The 18,866-nt window shown below is 54.6% G+C and overlaps 1 protein-coding gene across 2 annotated transcripts in view; it reads right to left on the reverse strand.

Moving 5' to 3' along the window:
• TNFSF4 (TNF superfamily member 4) overlaps positions 1-13,354 on the reverse strand; it is a 24,355-nt gene extending 11,001 nt beyond the window's left edge. Inside the window, exons 1-2 of one of the 2 annotated variants that reach the window (XM_026089213.1) lie at positions 13,252-13,354; positions 8,241-12,929 (exon numbers count right to left, since the gene is read on the reverse strand). The gene's annotated coding sequence lies outside the window, so the exon portion shown is untranslated. Of the gene's footprint in view, positions 1-8,240 lie in introns of both variants that reach the window. The other variant, XM_026089212.1, reaches the window with a different exon arrangement.
• Between the last annotated feature and the right edge of the window lie 5,512 nt (positions 13,355-18,866).

An 18,866-nucleotide genomic window follows, 5' to 3' on the forward strand; every position in this document is an offset into this window, starting at 1 on the left:
CGGCTGCGCTTGGGCGAGCGGCGCAGGGCAGCGAGGCGCCGTCTCGGGCTGCCGCGGGGGCCTGGGGGGACTCCCGGGGGGCTGGTTCGCTCCTGCGGACCTGCGAGGTCCAGCTGTGCCTAGGTGCTTGCTTGAGAAGAGCCCCCCAAAAAAAATCCTCCCCGCTTGCCACGCCGGTATCCATCCGTAAGGGGCTCGGGGGTGTCGGGGGAGCCCACGGAGACTCTGGAGACGAGGCAGCCTCCAATCTGCCCTCCGCGTAGCTTCCCCGTGGGGAACAAACCCGCTCCTGGAGCCTTCCCCAGGAAGCTAACGGCAGCACAGACTGACTCCAGGGTAGCTGGGACGTTGGCACCTGGATTCTCCCATCCTGCGGGCAAGGCAAGGCAAGGCAAGGCATGCCGGGGGCTGTCCTGGCCACGCGCAGTTTGGGGACATGCCTCCTCGTGCCCAGACATGCCTGCTGCTGGGGCAGCACAGGGATGTCTCGGGGCTGCTGCCCCAGACCCTCATCACTTGCGTTCCCCACAGATGAGCAGCAGCTCCCGGGCAGGCTGGGGCAAGGGCTCCCTTTCCAGAGCATCAGCCCGGGGTTAGCACAGGCACCCAAACCCGCTGGCAGCCATCTAGGGAGGAGGTTTGGGCAGCACTGGCCCTCAAACAAGCACCTGCCAGCCGCCACCTGACCAGCAGCATCCTACAAGCGGGCAGGCGTGGAGGGAGCATTCGGGAGCCAGGTGTGCCCCYGTCCTTGCATTTGTTCCAGCCGTGTGAGCCACCGGCGAGCGACTGCAGAGGCAGACAGCTGCCGGTCTTGCACAGCCTACCCGCAAGCCTTTGAGCATTTCGGTGGGGAATCACAGCAATCACCACGCCACATCTGCCTTCCTGGAAGAGCAGGCATCGCTCTGCATCAGAGCAGCCCTGCTGAGCGCGGGCAGCATGGGCTGTTCTACCCTGCGCTCTCCCTCCCTGCTCCCTCCAGGAAAGGAAACTTGGTTTTGCCGTTGCTGGTTGTTTTCTGCAAAAATGTCAGGGATGCCGAGCTAAGAAACAGTTTGATCCCGTAATTTTCATGTTTCTGGTATGCGCCTCTGAACCAGACACAATCTCTCGCCCATCTCTGTCCCCTCCCGCCCCGACTTTGGATTTTGCACTGGTTTTTTTTTTAAAAAAAAAAAAAAAAAAAAAAAAAAAAAAAAACTCAAAATGTGGGTGGAAGCTGTGCATATGTATTTCTGAAATTGCCTTGTCATTTCTGTACTCCCCCAGTGCAAGTGTCGCTCAGCCTGGGTTAACAACACTGCTAGCACTGAGGATCAAAAGCTACATTTCAAGTAATGTATCTGGCATTGTGTCCGAAACAGGAAAGAGGAGAGCTAATTCAGTAGCATCATGAACACCTATGCACAGACCATCTTTCGCAGTTTTAATCTTGTCCCTCTGCCTCGCGTATGAAAGCCCAAGTGCATGCAGATTTGGTGGCTTCAAACGTGTGCTGTCAGAGCCTTTGCTCTCCGTCCCATGGGAAACATTCCACTTCCCAGCCTTTATCGCCCTGCTGGGTCTCTAGTTTGCTGCACTCACCCAGCAGTTGCCTCCGTTTGCTGTACAGATCCAAATAGTTTTGGTGGGGAAGGTGGGGGACAAGCTCTCTTCCGCAATGACCCCTGAAGCTGGAGCCTCTTGTCTCCAGCCAACATTTCATTCTAGTTACAGGGCGAGCAGGGCAGCCTTAGGTGGCTTTAGGGCTGTGCGAGCCTGTTGGTTTTCTGCAGCAGAAACCAATTGCTCGGTCGTCGTCGTAGTTTTCCCAAGAAATGCCTCCGGGCAACGCTTGCGGCAGCTTTATTCCTGAGGACTGAAGGGCACTGGAATTAGCTGGAGGGATGGCTCGTTGGGGGTTTTTTTTGGCAACAGTCCTGTATCTCTCACATTAAATGGTTGGTTTTTGTCATTTCTGGGCTTTCCCAGGCTGGGGAGATGAGTGTTTTAAAACCTTAGCTAAGGTTATAGTGGTAATATTTGCTCGTAGTCAAGTTAAATGCTGCAGTGTCAGCTTTGTACCGAGCCTAGGGCGCGGAGCCCTAGCCCACCAGAGCCTCGCACCATGTGGCTGCTGTGCTCTGACCCACAGAGCAGCAGAAAGAGCATTTTTGCCAGGGCTGCATGGCCCTGGGGACCTCACTGAGCTCCACAGCACAGACTGGTGCAAGCACTGGCCACCTTGTGTGCTAGAGTCACACGGTGTTGGTGCTTTTCCAAGGGCTGCAAGACCCTGGGGTCACCTTCTCGCTTTAGTTCCCGTTTCCTAGGAAATTACTCTGACCACCAGGTATCTAACCACCAAAAGGAGGAATTGGGGAATTATAGGACAGTTTGACTTTACTTTTCAGAAAAATAGTGGAACAACTAATTGAACTGTTTGTAAACACATAGAAGGAACAAGGAAACCAGCAGCCAACAGCAACCAATGTGGGCTCGTCAAAGACAAAATGTAATAGTATCTAGTGATGGGTAAAAAGCCTCTTGGGCAGAGGAGTAGTGCTGGGTGTTACATCTTGTCTTTAGTAAGAATTTTGGCTCTCTTTTTCGTGATGTTCATGAAGCCCAATTTGTAGGCAGAAGCAGAGCTGGTTGCATGATTACTGATGGTTGGTTCTCAGGATGGAAGGGCTTGTCTTGTCCTCCTGCCCTGGACTCAGCACTGCTCTGAGCGTCCCCTAGTGATTTGGATAGCAGAGAGCCAGCGTATGAAATATGCAGCTGACACTGTGCTGAGTGGGGCTGCAACTATTTTGGAGGACAGGGTCTTACCCCAGGGTCCCTCAGCAGCAGCCTGGATGCCAGCTTGTTCCATCAGATGCTGAAGAGCACTGGCTGTGACATATAAGGCCGGGACGTGCCCGCTCGCTCCTTTTATCCTAGAGCCAGGATGGTGGGCTGGTGAAGCCAGCAGCGGTCCCCCGGGAGTGCAGAGAAGTAGTACTAGGTTACACTCGCACAGGGACTCGGGCACAACTGGGCTCCCTATCCCTTTGAAAAGTGGAGCAAGAGTGCAAAACCTCATTTCCCAAAGATAGATGGGACTCACGTGTTGGCTAAGTGGTGCCGCACTCGCAGGTGAGATCTGGCCTCTGTTGGCTCTTCCTGGAAGTCATTGCCTGTAATTTAAAAATTTAGCTTCCACTTGGAACAAATCTCTGGGAGAGAAGGTTGCTGTTGCTCTCATGGCTGCAGACAAGTAATAGGATTTATGCCTAATGTTGTGCTGTCTCTTTGCATGGGATTGCACATTTTCCGTGGAGACCCTAGAGAATAACTGGTTGTACCATTTGATTTAGTAGGAAACAGCAAAGGAAGCCTTGCAGTTATGTACGAGAAAAACGCAAAATGTAACAAAGACAGGATTTTCTTCACCAAGGTAGCGCCAAGTCTCAGGCAAAGACGTAGTCAAATTTTTATCATCCTGGAATTACCAACAAAGCCGGAGCACGAGAGTCCCGTCTGCAGAGAGTACTGTGTAAGCAGGGAGCGGCTGATTCGAATTTCCTGTGCACCGTCAAGAGCTTCCCAGTAGAAAGACGAAAACGAACTGCACTGTCCATCGCGCTTTCCTGCCCTTGCCGTGCCAGAGCAGGAATGGCTTTGTTTCGTGCAGGAGCRTCAGCCTGCGTCATCCCACGGCCTGTGGCCATGACGGTCCAATTCTCTTGCTTCCTTGTTACGTGGCTGGTAGGCTTTTCCCTTGTGGGAGCACCTACCACCGCTTAGTGTTTTGATCCACTCCAGAAATAATTTAAAGTACTTTCTAACTGAGAAAGAGCTGTTTTCTTAGACAAAATTCCTTGACTTTGATTAAAAAAAAGTATGTGGACTCCTGCTCCCGTGTTTCTCAACTGTGCTAACTATTTTTCATCCCCTGATTTCACTTCTGTATGTCCCGTTCTTGTTCCTGGCTTATGGCCACTCCTTGCCTGATGTATGCTTCAAGAGCTTCTGCCGGCAGAGGTGCTGAGCCAGCAGGAAGATTGCATTAGCCAAGATCCTTCTGGCAGCATAAAACAGATGAGAACATTGTGAAAATGCAGTGAAATCGCAAATAAAACTACTGTCATTTGTGAGGAGCCAGGATTTCATGGGGAGATCCCAAAGACATACCCTAGCTCGCAGTAGGACTTTTTTTTTTTTTTTTTTTTTTAACCTTCACGTGGTTTAAGGTTGATCTCAGGGCAGAGAGAAGGAGCCAGGGTTTTGCTGCAGGAGCTGTTGTGTGTACAGGAGCAGGGGGGTGCGGGGCAGATGGCTTCCCCATGGCACCCCAAGGGCAGCTGCTGGCTCTGCAACCCTGTGCATGGAGTTACTTTCCCCAGTCCCGTGGCCAGGGGTTCATTGCAGTCCCGGGGCCAGGAGAAGGCTTTTTCCTGCGGGACAGCCTGATACTGAGGGCCGGCTGTGCTGCGCCCCGGGACAGGCGGTGTCCGTAAGCGGGGCTGGCGCGTGGGCAAGAGCTGTGTGGTTAATGGCCCCGGTCAGCGGAGCCGATGAGAGCAGCACAGCCCCGTGCAAGTCTATGAGCAAGGGGAAGTCAGCGCGCCGTCGCTGCGTGGCAGTGACGGGATTGTCAAAGATCTGACGATTATCAAACKCTGCATGTCTCTAAAGGCCATTTGCAGCCCCTTTTTGGCTGTGCAGGAGATTTTCCATTGCTGACTGATCTTTGCACTGAGCGTTATCTCAGTGAGCCCCTGTGGATATTCCTCTGGGTGGACTTCGTTTACCATGTGTCAGCTGAGTGGGAAGGGGCTGCGTGTTCACTGTGGCACCTTTAAAAGGTCGAGCTGAACTTAGTCATATCAGGCTCCCTTCCTTTTCCTCCATTGCTGCTTTGGTCAGAAATAACACCATAGTATATCAGCATGCCAGAGATACCAGAAGATAAAATCAAGTACATCTTTTGACATTTTTCTGCTGGAAAGAAACAAGAGTCTATCAGAAAAGAAATAATTATAGGGCTCTCGTTTAAAAATGCAGGCAGAGCACCCTGGCTCGCCCAGCTGGCTTCATTCCCAGTCATTCCCAGGGGAGCAGAAACCCCTAGGAGGGACATGCAAGCGGGTCATGCCTCAGGCCTGGCTCTGCCTCGTGGAGGCAGAGGAGGATTAAGAAAGTGCTTCCTCTTGCCTATCTGCACCATCATCACCAGCCTGTCTGCTTCCCCTCATCACCCTTGTGGGAGTTTGTTGGCCAGCATAGATGGTCTGAGAGTCATTCCTCCTGAAAAAGATGTTTTATTTCAGTTTTTGTCTCATTCTGTGGTTCTATAGCCTACTCAGATTTTGAAATCTCTTTTAAACACGACGATAGGAATTGAGTGCAGGATTTCAGGGAAGGTTTCCAGGCGGAGGAACTATCTTTTATTAGCCCAAATTAAATAGCTGGAATGAAGCATGAGCAGACGGGAGATCAGCCAGCAGAGACAGCAATAAGGGGAGAGTTAGCAACCTTTCTAGGACAGGGCAGGCTGGAGATTGCTGTCTGCAGAAACAGCACAGGGCTGGTGAGAGCTGGACTGGGGAGGACATTGTTGTTTCACAAAACCAACATTGCTACCAAGTCGATGGTTTTTAGCTTTTGGTAGAATAAGGCATTTTGYTTCGCTGCCTCATGCTTCAGAAGAGTCAGCTGCCTTTCCTCTCCCTCTGCACCCTCCTATTTCAGGGCAGACTTCTCCTCGTCCTACACCATTATCTTTGGTGGTGTCCAGCCAGCCAGCCCTCTGTCTGCCTGCAAGCCCAGCCTCCACCCTCCCTCCCTCCATCCTGATGTCGCTTGTGCTCTTTGTCAGTGGTGATGGTCTTATATTTGCTTCCAGATGGTGTATTATGGAGGTGGAGAAGGGTTCGACTTCACTCCTGTCCCAGCCAAACCCAAGGAGAAGGACCTCCAGGTGGTACCATTTCCTACTTTAGGAAATGAGTCAACTCGTCCTTTTCCAGGTATTCTGTTGGAATTGCACGGTCATCCTTTCTAGCCAGGATATACGCAATACCACTTTACATGTCTCTTAAGATGAGCTCTGTTAGCAGATTTATCCATTCAGCGTGTAATTCCAGAGAATGAACCAAGACCTGGTGCCAACAAGTGTGTGTTGACCAGCATGAGGTCTCTCTCTTTCTAGGCCTTTTCTGTCTAGAGAAAGATCCATTTTGAGGATTTCTCTTTTCTAACTGTATTTAAATTCACCTTCTTAGATGCTTTGCTTCTCATTGCAGTTCTCTGCACTTCATAGCCCTCCTTCATGGAGGCTTTGAGCTCTTTCCCCTCCCCATTTGCTGAATATTGCTTTCCTTGTGTTTAATAGCTGTCAGGTTAGACTTCTGACAAAATTAAACTTCTTAAAGGGCTCTTAATTTTCCATTGACAGTCATTTAGTTATTGTTGTTTCCATTTGGTCAGTTTTGCTCATAATTTCCCCCAATTTATATAAGCTCTTTTGAACATCTAGTACCTATATTACTGGCTGGGACTGTCCTCTGTTTGCTCATTCTGAGTATAATCAGGTCGTGGTCACTACTCCCTGTGCAATTGCCACTTCTTCAGCAATTTAATCATTTTTACTCACCATAAAAACCACCAATATAGCATCCTCTTGCATCAAGCTCAACAGCTTTTACATTAGGAAATAGCCACCTGTAACTGCTGTTAGAAGCTTCCCTGCTATTCACTCCAGCTGTGCGAGAGCCTCYGAGAGCCTCCCCGAGGGACGTTCCTGCCGCAGCACCGCTCCCTTCGCCCGCCCGGCTGGGAGCCTTCGCTGGGGCTCGCGCTGAGCTCAGGAGAGCAGGAACCGCTTCCTGGCTCATTCCTCTGGAATTGCAGAATAAATGGCCGGGCCCCGCTTGCCCYGCRTCGCACTGGGCGGGAGGCTGCTGGCACTTGGTGGACCAGCCCACGGGTGCCCCCAAGCCGGACAGGGAGCCTGCGAGCGCCGGGCCAGGGATGTATTTGGGTATCAGCAGGGCTCTGTATATAAACGCTCCCAGCCCGCTCGTGTCAGCGGTTCGGAGGGCAGCAAGGCAGCACCGAGAGCCGTAAATGACTAACCCCCAGCCTGAGGTTTTCTCTGTATTACACACCGGAGCACTTGCACTTCGGCGGGGCTTTAAACTGGGGGATGGGGTGAACGCTCCCCATCTTCAGCCACAGCCACAGATCCCTGGGAGGCGATTCCTGCCTTTCCTATGCTGCTGGCCCCGAGGGATGGTGGCAGAAAAGCAGGGCATCCAGCCTAGTGAAACCCTTGGTGTCCCACGCAGCCAGCCCTTTGTCATGGATATTTGCGGTTGCCCTGTTTTTTGCTTTCTCCTTCACTTGCCATTTTCACTGTTGCTTAAATGCAAAATAAACAGCCCTGCCTGGTTTCTCCTATAGGGGCACGAACACGTCCAGAGCTTAGGGCATGCTCTGGACTCCCTGTGCCCTGGCTCGCAGCCGGTGGCCCCTCCATAGCCGCAAGGTGGGGGGCTTGCAGGCGGTGGGGGGCACTTCTCATGCATGTGGGGCAATTTTGCTTTCATACCTGTGTCCATCTGGGAGCAGGGAAGCCTGCACTGAGGTTTGTTTATCCTACTCGCTAGCTAATCTGGCTTGATATTTGCTGGCGACTGCATGCCCACACCTTGTGCACCCTCTCTGGTTTCTCCAGTTGCTGGCACCCTGGCACACAGGTCTCCGTGACCCATGGTCCCACGCCAGTGACTGGCACCTCAACCTCCGTACGCACCCATGCACAGAGAACAGAGAGCTCCTCACCTGGGAAAACAGCTAGAAATGGAGTTTAATAAGAAGGCAGGCCACACTGGTGATCAGGCATAGGGCACGGCCAGACAAGTGCCCCGAGCGGCTCCTTTTGTCCCCTTTTCCCTCTTCTCCCACGGTGGCTCCTCCCCAAACCACCTCAACCCCTCCCTTTCCCCACCTTTGGTCTCTCCCCCAAACATCCCATAATAAGTCTCATACAGTCCCAAAATGCTCTTCCCAGCATCCAATAATAAGTCCCATATGCCTTTTGGCAATCACCCCCTTTGTTTGCCAGGTGGCCAGGGAGAGTTTCCCRGGTCCTCATCACGGTGGAGGCTCTAATTGCTCTCCTGGGGGAGCACGAGCGCTCGTCGGCCCCCCTCCCCCAGCACGGCCCCCCTCTTGGCTTCCCTGGAGCTCAGATGTTAAACAGATACCTGGAGAGCTTATTGCTTTGGGGTTTTTTCTTTCACATAGCTGCAAGCCTCAGGACAGGCTCCCACACTGATACTGCATAGAACGATTTGCAGCATTTCTCTCCCTTTCAGGTTGGCGGTGGCAGGGAAGGAGCCGCGAGCGGCCGGATCCAGCACCTTGCATGGAAACAGATGGCTGCAACAGGAGACAGCCACAAAAGCCTGAATCAGTGCAGAGAAAAGCCCCGTTCGCGGCACCCCAAGAGGTGAGGTGAAGCTTTGCTGCCCAGCACCGCTCTCGGCAAACTGCCCCACCAGGGACACAGCGCCCACCAAAGCCCAGCCCTGGCCCCGYTCCCTTTGTAGCTCCCCAAAGGCCCCAGCTGGCCGCGGGATGCTCCTCCCGACACCGTAGCGAGCTGAGCCTGGCCTCAGCCTCTGCAGACCTTGCCCCGGGCCTTTGCTTCCCACTGGCTTGCGTTCAGGGACAGCTTCCCTGCAGAGTCAAGTCCTGGTGCTATTTCCCAATCCGCGACACACTAAAACCACATCCAGCTCTCCCACGTTGAGATTTTTTTTGTCCCCTTCCCTGAAAAAAAGAGCTTTGCACACAAAAGAAGGCTTTTCGGAAAAAAGCCTGCTTTTTGCCTGCCTGTCCCATTTCCTAGCAACCTTTAACACAAAGAATAATAGAGCTGTACTTTTCCGAGGAAAGGCTGTCTACACTTCAGCCCATCTGGTGACACGGGAGGGGCAGCCGCCGGCAGGCAGCACTGCCCTCCCTTCCCTGCGCCGGTTTTGCAACCTCCGGGAACAGACCCGAGCACATCACGCCCCATGGCTTGGGGTCAGCTCAGCCTGGATGCCCACGGGCTGCACCACCGGCCCTGCCGCACTGCTCCTGGGTCAGCTGGCACGCAGGCAGCACAGAGGGACAACGGTCAGCTCAGACACTTGTAGAGATGGTTTGAGACCTGCATGTCTTTCCTTCAAAACTCAAGCAAGATAAGTGCCTGCAAGCGACTAACGTGTCTAAACATGCTCGATACGTCTAAAGCAGAGCTTAGGGTCTGGCCAGGTGTYGGCAGGGACTTGCCCGGAGCCGGACTACCTTCCCCTGCCCTGCGGCACCCAGCTCTTGCCCCCGCTCTTCGTGCTCCTCCCTGCCTGCGTGGGGGCAGAGAGGGACCCCGTCTCCCCGCCGCGCAGGGGGTTTCTCCCAGGCGAGCAGGGGCCACGGCAGTTTGCCGCTGCCCTGCAGGGAGTCTGCCAGAAGCACCTTTTTTCCRCACCGTGCAGGATGTCTCTAGCTTGCGCACCGTCTGCCCGTGACTCAACTAGGTCAACAGAAGGCTGCCGTGGTGGAAGTGGTGGTTTCTTTTGTGTTACATGTGATGAGGTCCAGTCAATTATTTGGGACATTTTCCAGCCCCGCTCTGAAGATGGGAGTGACTGAAGATCTGTCTGCACCTYGGTCTATTCCTGTGCAAACCCCAGGGCTGCACTCCCCAGCATCCGCCCGAGCCCTGCCGGGCTGCGATCAGGAGCAAGCCAGCGGCTTTCCAGGCTGGGCTGCTTAGCAGGGAGCTAGGGCAGAGCCTCCCTTTCCAGCCAGTGTGGGCACACTGGGGGAATCAGGCTGCCACCTCGAAGCTGATGGCCCATCCTGCTGGATGCAGAGGTTCCTGTAAGAGACCCAGCCTGGAAGTATCAAAGCCACCATCAAATCGCAAATGGTCCACACAGCACTTTGCTTTTCAGGCCCGTTTTCCCATCTGGAGGGCCAAGTCTCTCTCCCAATCATTTTTCACTGATTTCTCTGTGGTTGTGTTCTTCCTGGCAGGCTGAGCACCATAATAATTGTGATTATGGATTAATAATATTTATGGTTGTGAATCACCACTGGTGCCATTATTGCCTACCAAAGCAGTGTAGATCTGGTTGGAGATATTGGTTAGCACTGGAAAAGTGCCTGTGACTTTCCCAGGCCCCATGCTCATCTCCCTGTTGTGCCGCGCCGGCTCTGCCCACAGGCCCGGCTCTCATGGCAGCACAGGAAAGAAGGGGGCTTTTTAAAGCACTGTCCCAGAGGTGTTTCATCAGGCCAGGTGGAACATTTGAAGAGCTCCCTTTTGATCCACTCGCTCTTTGCTTTCCAGCATTTGCTTAATATTAGTTTGTTGCAGTTTAACTGTGGAGAAATCAGCATTCTGGCTGGAAAAAGACTTCTGGTATTTGGTGTTCGAAAAAAAAAAATCCCAGAAAAGTTCAGCTGATAACATGGTGGAGTCATCTGCGTAGTGCTGGGAGCGGGTGCAGTCATGTCTCTCCACGCAGTGATACCATCAATACTGCTATGACTTGTGCAGAATATAGGATGGAAAGAACAAAAGTGCTAGAGTTGGTTGGAAATTTTCGGGTGGACCATGTGTCTGTGGGAGCCCAGCTCAGAGCGGCTGACATCCACAAGGTGATGTGTGTAAAAAACAAATGGTCAACCAACACTCGAATCCCCAGATCTTTGTAACCCTCCTTCAAAAATCTCCCGGCTGGCACAGGCTTACGCATTCCTGGGAGACCTCTGAGGTCTAAGAAAGGAGCCCAAGGGGCAGAAGAGGCCCAATCTGAGCTGTCTTGAAAGGTCAGATCAGCAGAGATCAGCAGAGCAAACAGCTCTCTGGCGATCAGTCAGGCCATGGATCACCGTCAGCTTGTGGCTCCCAAATTGCTTGGGCAAATCTTATGCTCAGGCCACCTTTGCAGGGAGTGCCAGTCCCTCTCTCTCCGTGCTGGGTCTGCTGAGCCCTAGGGAGGAAACCAAGCTGTTTTCCTGGGAGAGAGGTCTGGCCATGATGATAGCAGGCAAGGAAGAATTTCATAAGCTTCTGAGATCTAATCCAGAGATGCCCCGAAAGCATATCTTTACTTTTATGCTTCTTTTCAAGCTGGTGCCTTCTTGTGTCAAGAGTCTCTTGGTAATCCCCTGGTCACCGTTTAATCCAAACTTCATCATTGCTGCTTGTCCCAGCAGTGTTATCAGTCTTTGGGCAGCCTTGGCAAAGGGAAGGTGGATGGGCTTGTAAGGCTGCCTGCCTGTGTCTTTCCCTGTCTCAAAATCAGCCCCAGCACGGGCTGCTAAATACTGGGATCCCGGTCTCAGCTTAACTCTGGTCCTTCTGGTGGACACCTTGTTGATAAGACAAGATTTACTCTAGTGCAACAAGGAGACTCGGTGGGAGGGAGTGTGGGACTAAAGGTCCTGGGAGCTGGATTGCAGACTACTGGGGGCAGAGGAGGTAACCTATGGAGATTACTGTTTGGGAAGTCAGCTCATTTAGCTCAAATAATGGTTCAAGCCTCTAGGAGAGCTGAAATAGCCTGTGCGCCGGGGCATACGTACGCCATCACTCGGCAGTAGGCCACGTGGCCCATTTGGCACCAGCTCCAGAAAGAAATGCCTTTGCATGTCTCTGGTTTCCTGTGGGTTCCTGCAAAATTATTATTTCCTTTGAGTTACTGGATCTTGAGTGTCTCTGAGACGCATGTTGTCATTTACCACGTGTAAGTTGTCCAAGGGAAGAAAACCACAGGAAATGAGCACATGGGGAGGAGGCAGCCTGATGGCAACTGCTCTGTCAGGCGTCCACATGGTCAGTGGTATTTCGCACTGGACCATCTTCATGGAAGTTAATGGAGATGCGCCGTGTGGCCCGGGATATCCGCCCCTTCCCACACGCTGCCTGTGTTCCTGAAAGCAGGATCGCGTTCCCATATTGGCAGTGATTACTTGCACGTGTTGCAAAGCCGTAACCAGCAGTGTGGGACCGGAGACTGCTCTGTAGCGTTGTGTTGAAATATCCCCTGTTGTCAGGCTTTTGTTTGGGTTTCTTTTCTTTTTCCTTTTGCCAGAAACACTCCCTGCCAAACAGTACATTTGTTTTTGCAACTAGCTTTGGGATGCAAGAAAATGAGCCTTTATGTAGTTTAAAAAAAAAATCAAAACCAAAAAAAGGAAATTAGCTGCAAACAACAGGGCAGCTGTGGTGCCTAACGCGGGCCGCGGGGCAGGCGGTGGTCTCGCGATGCGGGACGAGCGGGTTGGGAGGATTCCCCCCTTGATCTTGACAACATTTGTCTCGAGGCTTAATCAGGCCTTGGAGGAGCGTTTCCACTGCAGGAGGGCACCGGGCTGCCACCGGGCTGGGGGATGAGGGCAGAAGATGACTCAGGACCTGCCCATCTGCTCCCAGGCTGGCTCCAGCTGGGAATGGAGACAGTGGAGGCGCCGATGAGCTGAAGGCGCTCTTGGCCGGGATTCGTGGCAGCAACACATTTCTTCTGCTCTTCGGCTGCCCTGTGGTTCTCTGACTCACCAAGATGAGTCTGAGCCCCAAAGTTTCTCAAAAAAAACTACAGGAAGAAGCAAGCGAAGATTGAGATCTCGTTTCCCCAGACACCAGCAAATCCTCCCGGGTGTTTCACGGACACGCAAGTTGCTGGGTGCAGCCCACGAGGAAGGGAAGAGCAGGCGCCCTCGTGCCGAGCGAGACCCGTCCCTCGGAGAGGGGGGCCGGGGCCGGGCGGCCTGTGGGGCCCCGCGGCGCCGAGCCGGGGAGCAGCCGCGGCGCTGGGGCAGCGCTGGTCTCCTGGCTGGCGATGTCAGCAAGGAATTAGGCTCGAAGCGGGGAGCCTCAAATAGAAAGCTCGCTTCTGAAATGAGCAGAAACCACAGATAAGGACAGCGCAAAGATGTGGCTAAACTGCTGAGGAATTCCCCCCCCGTGGGAGCACGGCGGCTCCGCAGCCTGGGCTCTCCCTGCGGCCCCCCTCGGCAGCCCCCTTCCCAGCTCCCCGGCCTCTGCCGGGGCCGGCGGCGGCGCTCGGAGGGCACCGGCCTCAGATGTGGGCTGCCCGCAGGTTAAAGGGGAGGGGGAGCGCTTATCTGAGCGCTCGGGGATTTCTGAGCGCGCGGCGGCTTTTACCGGCGCGACGCTATCGGCGCCCCGGAGGCGCGCRCCCACGGGGAGCCCACCTCGCGCGGCCGGGCGGCGTTTCCATCGCGAAGGCGACCACCCCGGCTTGTCGGACCAAGGCAGGGCGGCGAGGACGGGGGATGGAGGGAGAAAAAAAAAAAAAAAAAAGGCTTGTCGGACCAAGGCAGGGCGGCGATGCCGTCTTGAGGGAGAAAAAAAAAAAAAAAACAACAAACAAACAGAAAGGAGATGGGGACGATGCAGGAGGGGGTGTTTTGGAGGGCCGGGGCAGGCTGTGGCGGCCCCCCTGCCGGGCACCCCGGGGTCCCCGGAGCTGCCCCCTGCCCGCAAGGCCAGAGAGCAGCCAAAGCCTTTTCCGTCACGCGGCTGCACACCTTTCCGCTTGCCCCARTCCCTTCCCCTCCAAGCGGTAACGCCGAATTTCTCTAAACTGTCCCTGAAGCAGGCACCGGCRTGAGCCTGCCCCACTTCACCAGGCGGCACCAGGCGGGCAGGTAGCACCGCCGCTGTCRCCCCAGGGAGCAAATGTGCCCAGACATGCCTCCACCACGCGCTGCTCTTTAAAAGCACTCCTTAGCACGGCTCTCCCCTCCCCGGTTTCAGTTTGAAAAGTAGCTGCGGCTCCTCTCGCCTCCGACATGTCCAGGAAGCCCTGGGCCACAGCCAGGACACGTGCCCGAACCGCCGCGGCGCCTGGCTGCGCAGCCACAGGGGCGAGCGCCGCACGCCTGGGCCGGCACGGAAAGGAGCGTGGGGCTGCGGGCACGCGTATGCAGGCACTGGGGATTTTGTTTTTATAAAAAGTGCAAATAAACTATGATGGCTGGCATCGCCCCAGGCCGGCCTGGCAGCTGTCTGCACCGGCTCAGACACTGGCTGGGGACCGGTTCTTTTCTCACACTTGCCAGTGTGGGAAAACATTGCAGAATAAACCAGAAAGAGCAGCAAAAGCCAAAAAGAAAGCTCCATGACAAGCACTAATGAGCTGTTTGAGACTCCTCCAAGTTTAGTACCAGAGTAATAAACGATTAAAGGAACCCAGAAATGAGAGCAAACAGGGATTATGCAGTAGCAGGGCGAACCCTGCTGCTCCTCCGGCTGCAGAAGACTCTGCTATTTGGTAGCTAGGTCCATGCTTTTATTTTCATATATTCCCCTGTGTTAGTGATTAATAGCCATTAATTGCCAGTTTCTGAGCCTGGGGCTGGCGGGGGGGTGGACACGACACAGCTGTTCCTGCAGAAGCATTAGGAGCACCAGGACTGAGCAAGCCCTGCAGGGAGTAGAGGGAGGATTCAAGGGTGCCTCTGGGTTCATGCTAGAAGCTTCAGAAAGGGGAAACTTCAGATTATTCCCACAGCACATGCAGTAGCAGCRCTGTGGTTAGGCACCAGCTCTGAGGTATTGCTCATTTGCATCGCATGCTACCTCAGCCGCTTTGATGTCACACGTGAGGTTATGGTGCCCGGGGTGCCTGGAGCTCCCGTTTGCCCTGGGATGACTGGTGCACCAGCGCTTCCCTCTAGCGAGCACGGCTGTGGCTGTCAGAGCTGCCCGGCTCGCCAAGGGCTTGTCCCTGCTGCCCCACATCATCACCCCACGGCTGGCTGAGCCTGCAGTGCCCACGGGACCCAGCCCCACTCACCTCGTCGCTGTCCTTCTGGGAGTCTGTGAAGGCTTTGGGTCCATGAGGGCACCCGCTCCTCTCCGGGGTGACCACCCTGCTTGCAATAGGCAGGGTGCACCGTCCTTACCTTACTCCTCTATTTCTGCAGGACGGGCATGCTCCTATGTGATATGCGGCCAGCCAGTCCCCCAGCAGCCGCTGTATTACGAAAAAAAAAAAAAAAAAAAGGTAAGCTTGCTTAAGCAGCCTTTCCAAGCTCCGCCCCAAGAGCCCCGGAGCTGCCCAGACCTGGCAGCAGCTGAGGATGAAGAAGCCACTGGCCGACCGGCTCCTTGGGTGACTGTGGTGCACCCAGGACACTGCAGAGCTTCCCACAGGGTGTGAGAGACAGGGCTGACCCGATGGGCACCAAACAGCCGGGGTTTGTCCTTGTACTTCAGTTGTCACCCATCGCCATTAGGAGCAAGCTGGTCCCGCCAGCTGCCAGGACTGTTTTCACCAGCCTCCAGCTGACCAATTTGATGTGGCCAGGTATTAATGATGCTTGTCAGCCTTTGCTTTTTTTCGGCTGCTGATGCAGATGATTAGCTTTACCAGGAGTTGCTGTTTGGGGGCCAGCAGCTCCATGTGCATAAATCAGTGTCCTAGGAGCACTCCCACGACCTGGGACATGAACTTCCCTTTGCCTCTACAATGCCAAAGCTTAAAATACACCGCCCACAGCATCCACTTGCAAACCAAGCCCTAGAGTGCTGGAAATGCAAGTGGTGACTCATGACGCTCAGGAGGCTACAGCCAGGCCAAGCAGCCCAGCCTGCAAAACGCCGCGCCTTCGCAGAGCAGCTTTTTCTGGCAGCCCACCTCGGCACAGCATGCCCCCCCCCCCCAACTGCAGTGGCGGCAGCTCTGCCCGGCCCCGGGCACCCCGTGGCTCAGCCCACCCGCTGCATGGGGTGGCCGGCACAGGTGCTTGCCCAGGGTGAAGCCCGGCTTTCAGGTGCCAGTGCCCCCTCCCCCCAGGCACGCATGTCCTCCTTCCCCAGTGGTGCAGGGGCTGCTTGGCAGGGAGGGGAGCAGGCTCGGGCCGGTCTGGGCAGCCGCTGCCCCAGGGATGTGGGCTGGCGGCCCCATGGCTCTTGGTGGCTCTGATGCAGCGTGTTTTAGCACAGTTTCCAGCTCGGGCTCAGAGGCCATTAGTCACAGCCGAGCCAGCACCCAGTGGAAAGGAGAGCAGGGCTCTGCCTGGGTTTTTTTTTTTTTTTTGTGTGTGTGTGTGTGTGTGTGTGTGTGTGTGTGTGTGTGTGTGTGTGTGTGTGTGTACACGCATGTGTGTGTGCGTGCGCGTGTGTGTGCGCACGCACATCTGGGTGTTTTTTCCCCCCCCCCCCTTGCTTTTTTTCCACCTGTGGGCGTCCTGAAGACTCAAACAATACAGAGGTCGGCACCAGCATCACTGTCCGAGCAGGACAAGGAGTGTCAGAGCCCACTAAACCACACGGACCGTGTCGGGCTGGAGAGCGCCGCTGCCCTGCGAGATGCACAGCAGTTTCCATACACGGAGGGCGTGCGGCTTGCGCCAGCCGGCAGCGTTTGTGCCCGCTGCTGCCACCAGTGCTGCCTGCACGAGGGATGTGAGAGTTTCTACTGCAACACCCATCCCACCCAGCCCTGATGAAACATTCCCCAGCTGGCATCTGCCTCGCACTGATTTATTTTTAAGGCTGAACATTGAGCTCAAAAACCATAAAGCAAGCCCTGCATTTTGTGTTTCCCTGGGCATCTCCACGAAAGGGGAGGGGATCCTGCGTGGGACAGAGGGACGCCTGGCAGCAGCGATGGGCTTCCTGGCTGGTCCCCTACCTTGGCTGGCTTGCAGCACCAGGAAACCACCAGGAGGCTGCACAACCACACGCTGCACCTGTGCACTGCAGCCTGAGCACCGGCTGCTCCGCAGGACACCCCAGTGACCCAGTGCTGCCCCAAATCTTCGCAGGTTTGGGGGCCACGTTGTACTATTCCTTCCTAGCTGCACTCCAAATTGTCTCATTTTGATACTCTTTGGGGGGGGGGGGGGGAAAGAGAGAAAATCCCCACCCTCCCATTTCCTCCCCTTTTGCTCCTGGCTCTCAAGCTCCCTCTGTTTCCCCTTGGGAACATGGATGCTGAAAGCAGCAGGGCTGCGCTGGCTGTTTTGGAAACAGGATGCCTGTTCTCGGGTGCTGCGTGAGCGCTGCTCGAGTGCGTCACTGGCTCTCGCAGCCGGCAGGAGCGAAACTGAGAAAGCCGAAGTGAAGGGATAACGCAGCCAGTGCACGAACGGCCCCAGGATGCAGCGCTCAGCCGCACGTGGGGGCGTGGGGACAGGCGGGGGCACCCACTCGAGATTCAAATGTGGGGCAGCGCAGGGAGACGGGCCCCGCAGCAGGCTTCCCGCAGCCCTCTGCAACCCAGGAACCAGATCATGCGCCAGATCTCGCCAAGCCGGATGGATCTCGCCATGCCTCGCACCACCAGCAGTGCCCAGGGGAGACTGCCGCCACAGGGAGGATGCAGCTACTTGATTAGCTGCTGACATCATTAGTTAGCCCCCACGTCACACTAGTGCAAACTAGCTTTGGACAGAAGAGTAGCCCTTTGATTTTTTTTTGCCCCAAGGTTTTGGGGGGATTTTGCCCCCCCCCCMAAAAAAAAGGGGGAAAAACCCCACACATGTCAGACATCCTCTGAACTGCGGCTGCTGGGCCCCCAGATGGTGCGCAGGGTGCACAGTGCTCCTGGCAGCTCTAGGTCCCCACTASAGGTGGAGGAGATGCCAAGCTAAGCCCTGCTCAGTGTCCTAGGCRCAGTGAGGTGCACATTTGGCCTCCTTGCTTGCCCCATGGCCAGACCCGGCAGGACAAGAGCCATGAGGCTTTGYCGTTTGCTGCCAGCAACGGCCAAGCACAGCAGCCCTGCTCCCTTTACTCTCGCCCACATGCCCATGCAGCCCTTGTTCACGAGCTCCAGGGAAGCCCATGCACGGGGAGTCCAGCTGAGATATTTTGCAGGGCATAATGGAGCTAGTATTAGGGCACTCCAGCTACAGCTGAATCTCCAAGACATGAGAAAGTAGAAAACCTGCTAAAGCCCAGAGGGCAAGGTTACATCTAACAACCAAGCCTTTATGCCRAGTGCTGGGTGGCCAAGCTGCTGGCTTTGGACCTAAAGGTGCTCCCCRTACAGGCACCCATGGGGAAGGCAGCCTGGAGTGGGCAGCAGCATCCCCAACCTTTGCAGCACAGCCCCTGGTACAAGCTGTTGGCCACCTGCAGAATGACAGGGCTGCACCTCCACCRAGCACACCCAGGCTGAAGGACAGCCATGCTCCTGCTTCCTCTTTTTTGGTCTTAAGGGAGCAGGGCTGGGGGGTGGGGGGTGAGGATGGAGGGGAAGCTGGTGGGTAAGCATTACTTTGCAATAAGCTACAAGAAGATAGGCACATCAGGATTTATTGTAGAATTAAAAAACAGATTTGACAACTTGGAACAGGARGTTTAGGGCCAGAGATGAAAATAAAGCAGGCTAAGTTGCCTTGTGATCTCTTTCTGGTGAGAAAATACCATTTCAGTGAGAAATGAAAGTCTCAGTGGAAAACATCTGAAATTTGGCTTTTCCCTAAAGCAGCACAGAGTATCTGCCACCATCAGCATTTTAAATAGTCTAATAACAGAATATAAATATCATGTCTGCAATTCAAAGAAAGGATCCGGCTGACCTCCTACAGCTCACAGACAGCCACCTCGCTGAGGTTCCACACCAAACCCTGCCTGCAGCATCTATGAGACCAACGCCTAGTCCCAAGATAAAAACAAAACTAGGTGGAAGGCTATTCCCTAAAGTGTCTTTACTGCTACTGTGCAGCCTGAGATGAAACTGAAAGACAAACAGGATTTTCTACAATTACCTGTGGTATGACAACAGCATCGGGAATTGCTCAGGAAAACTGCTCAGCCAGGATCATAGCACCTGAAGGGATGCTATAGCAAA

The sequence above is a fragment of the Apteryx rowi genome, unplaced genomic scaffold (genome assembly GCF_003343035.1).
Source record: "Apteryx rowi isolate R43461 unplaced genomic scaffold, aptRow1 scaffold_80, whole genome shotgun sequence".
NCBI lineage: Eukaryota > Metazoa > Chordata > Aves > Apterygiformes > Apterygidae > Apteryx > Apteryx rowi.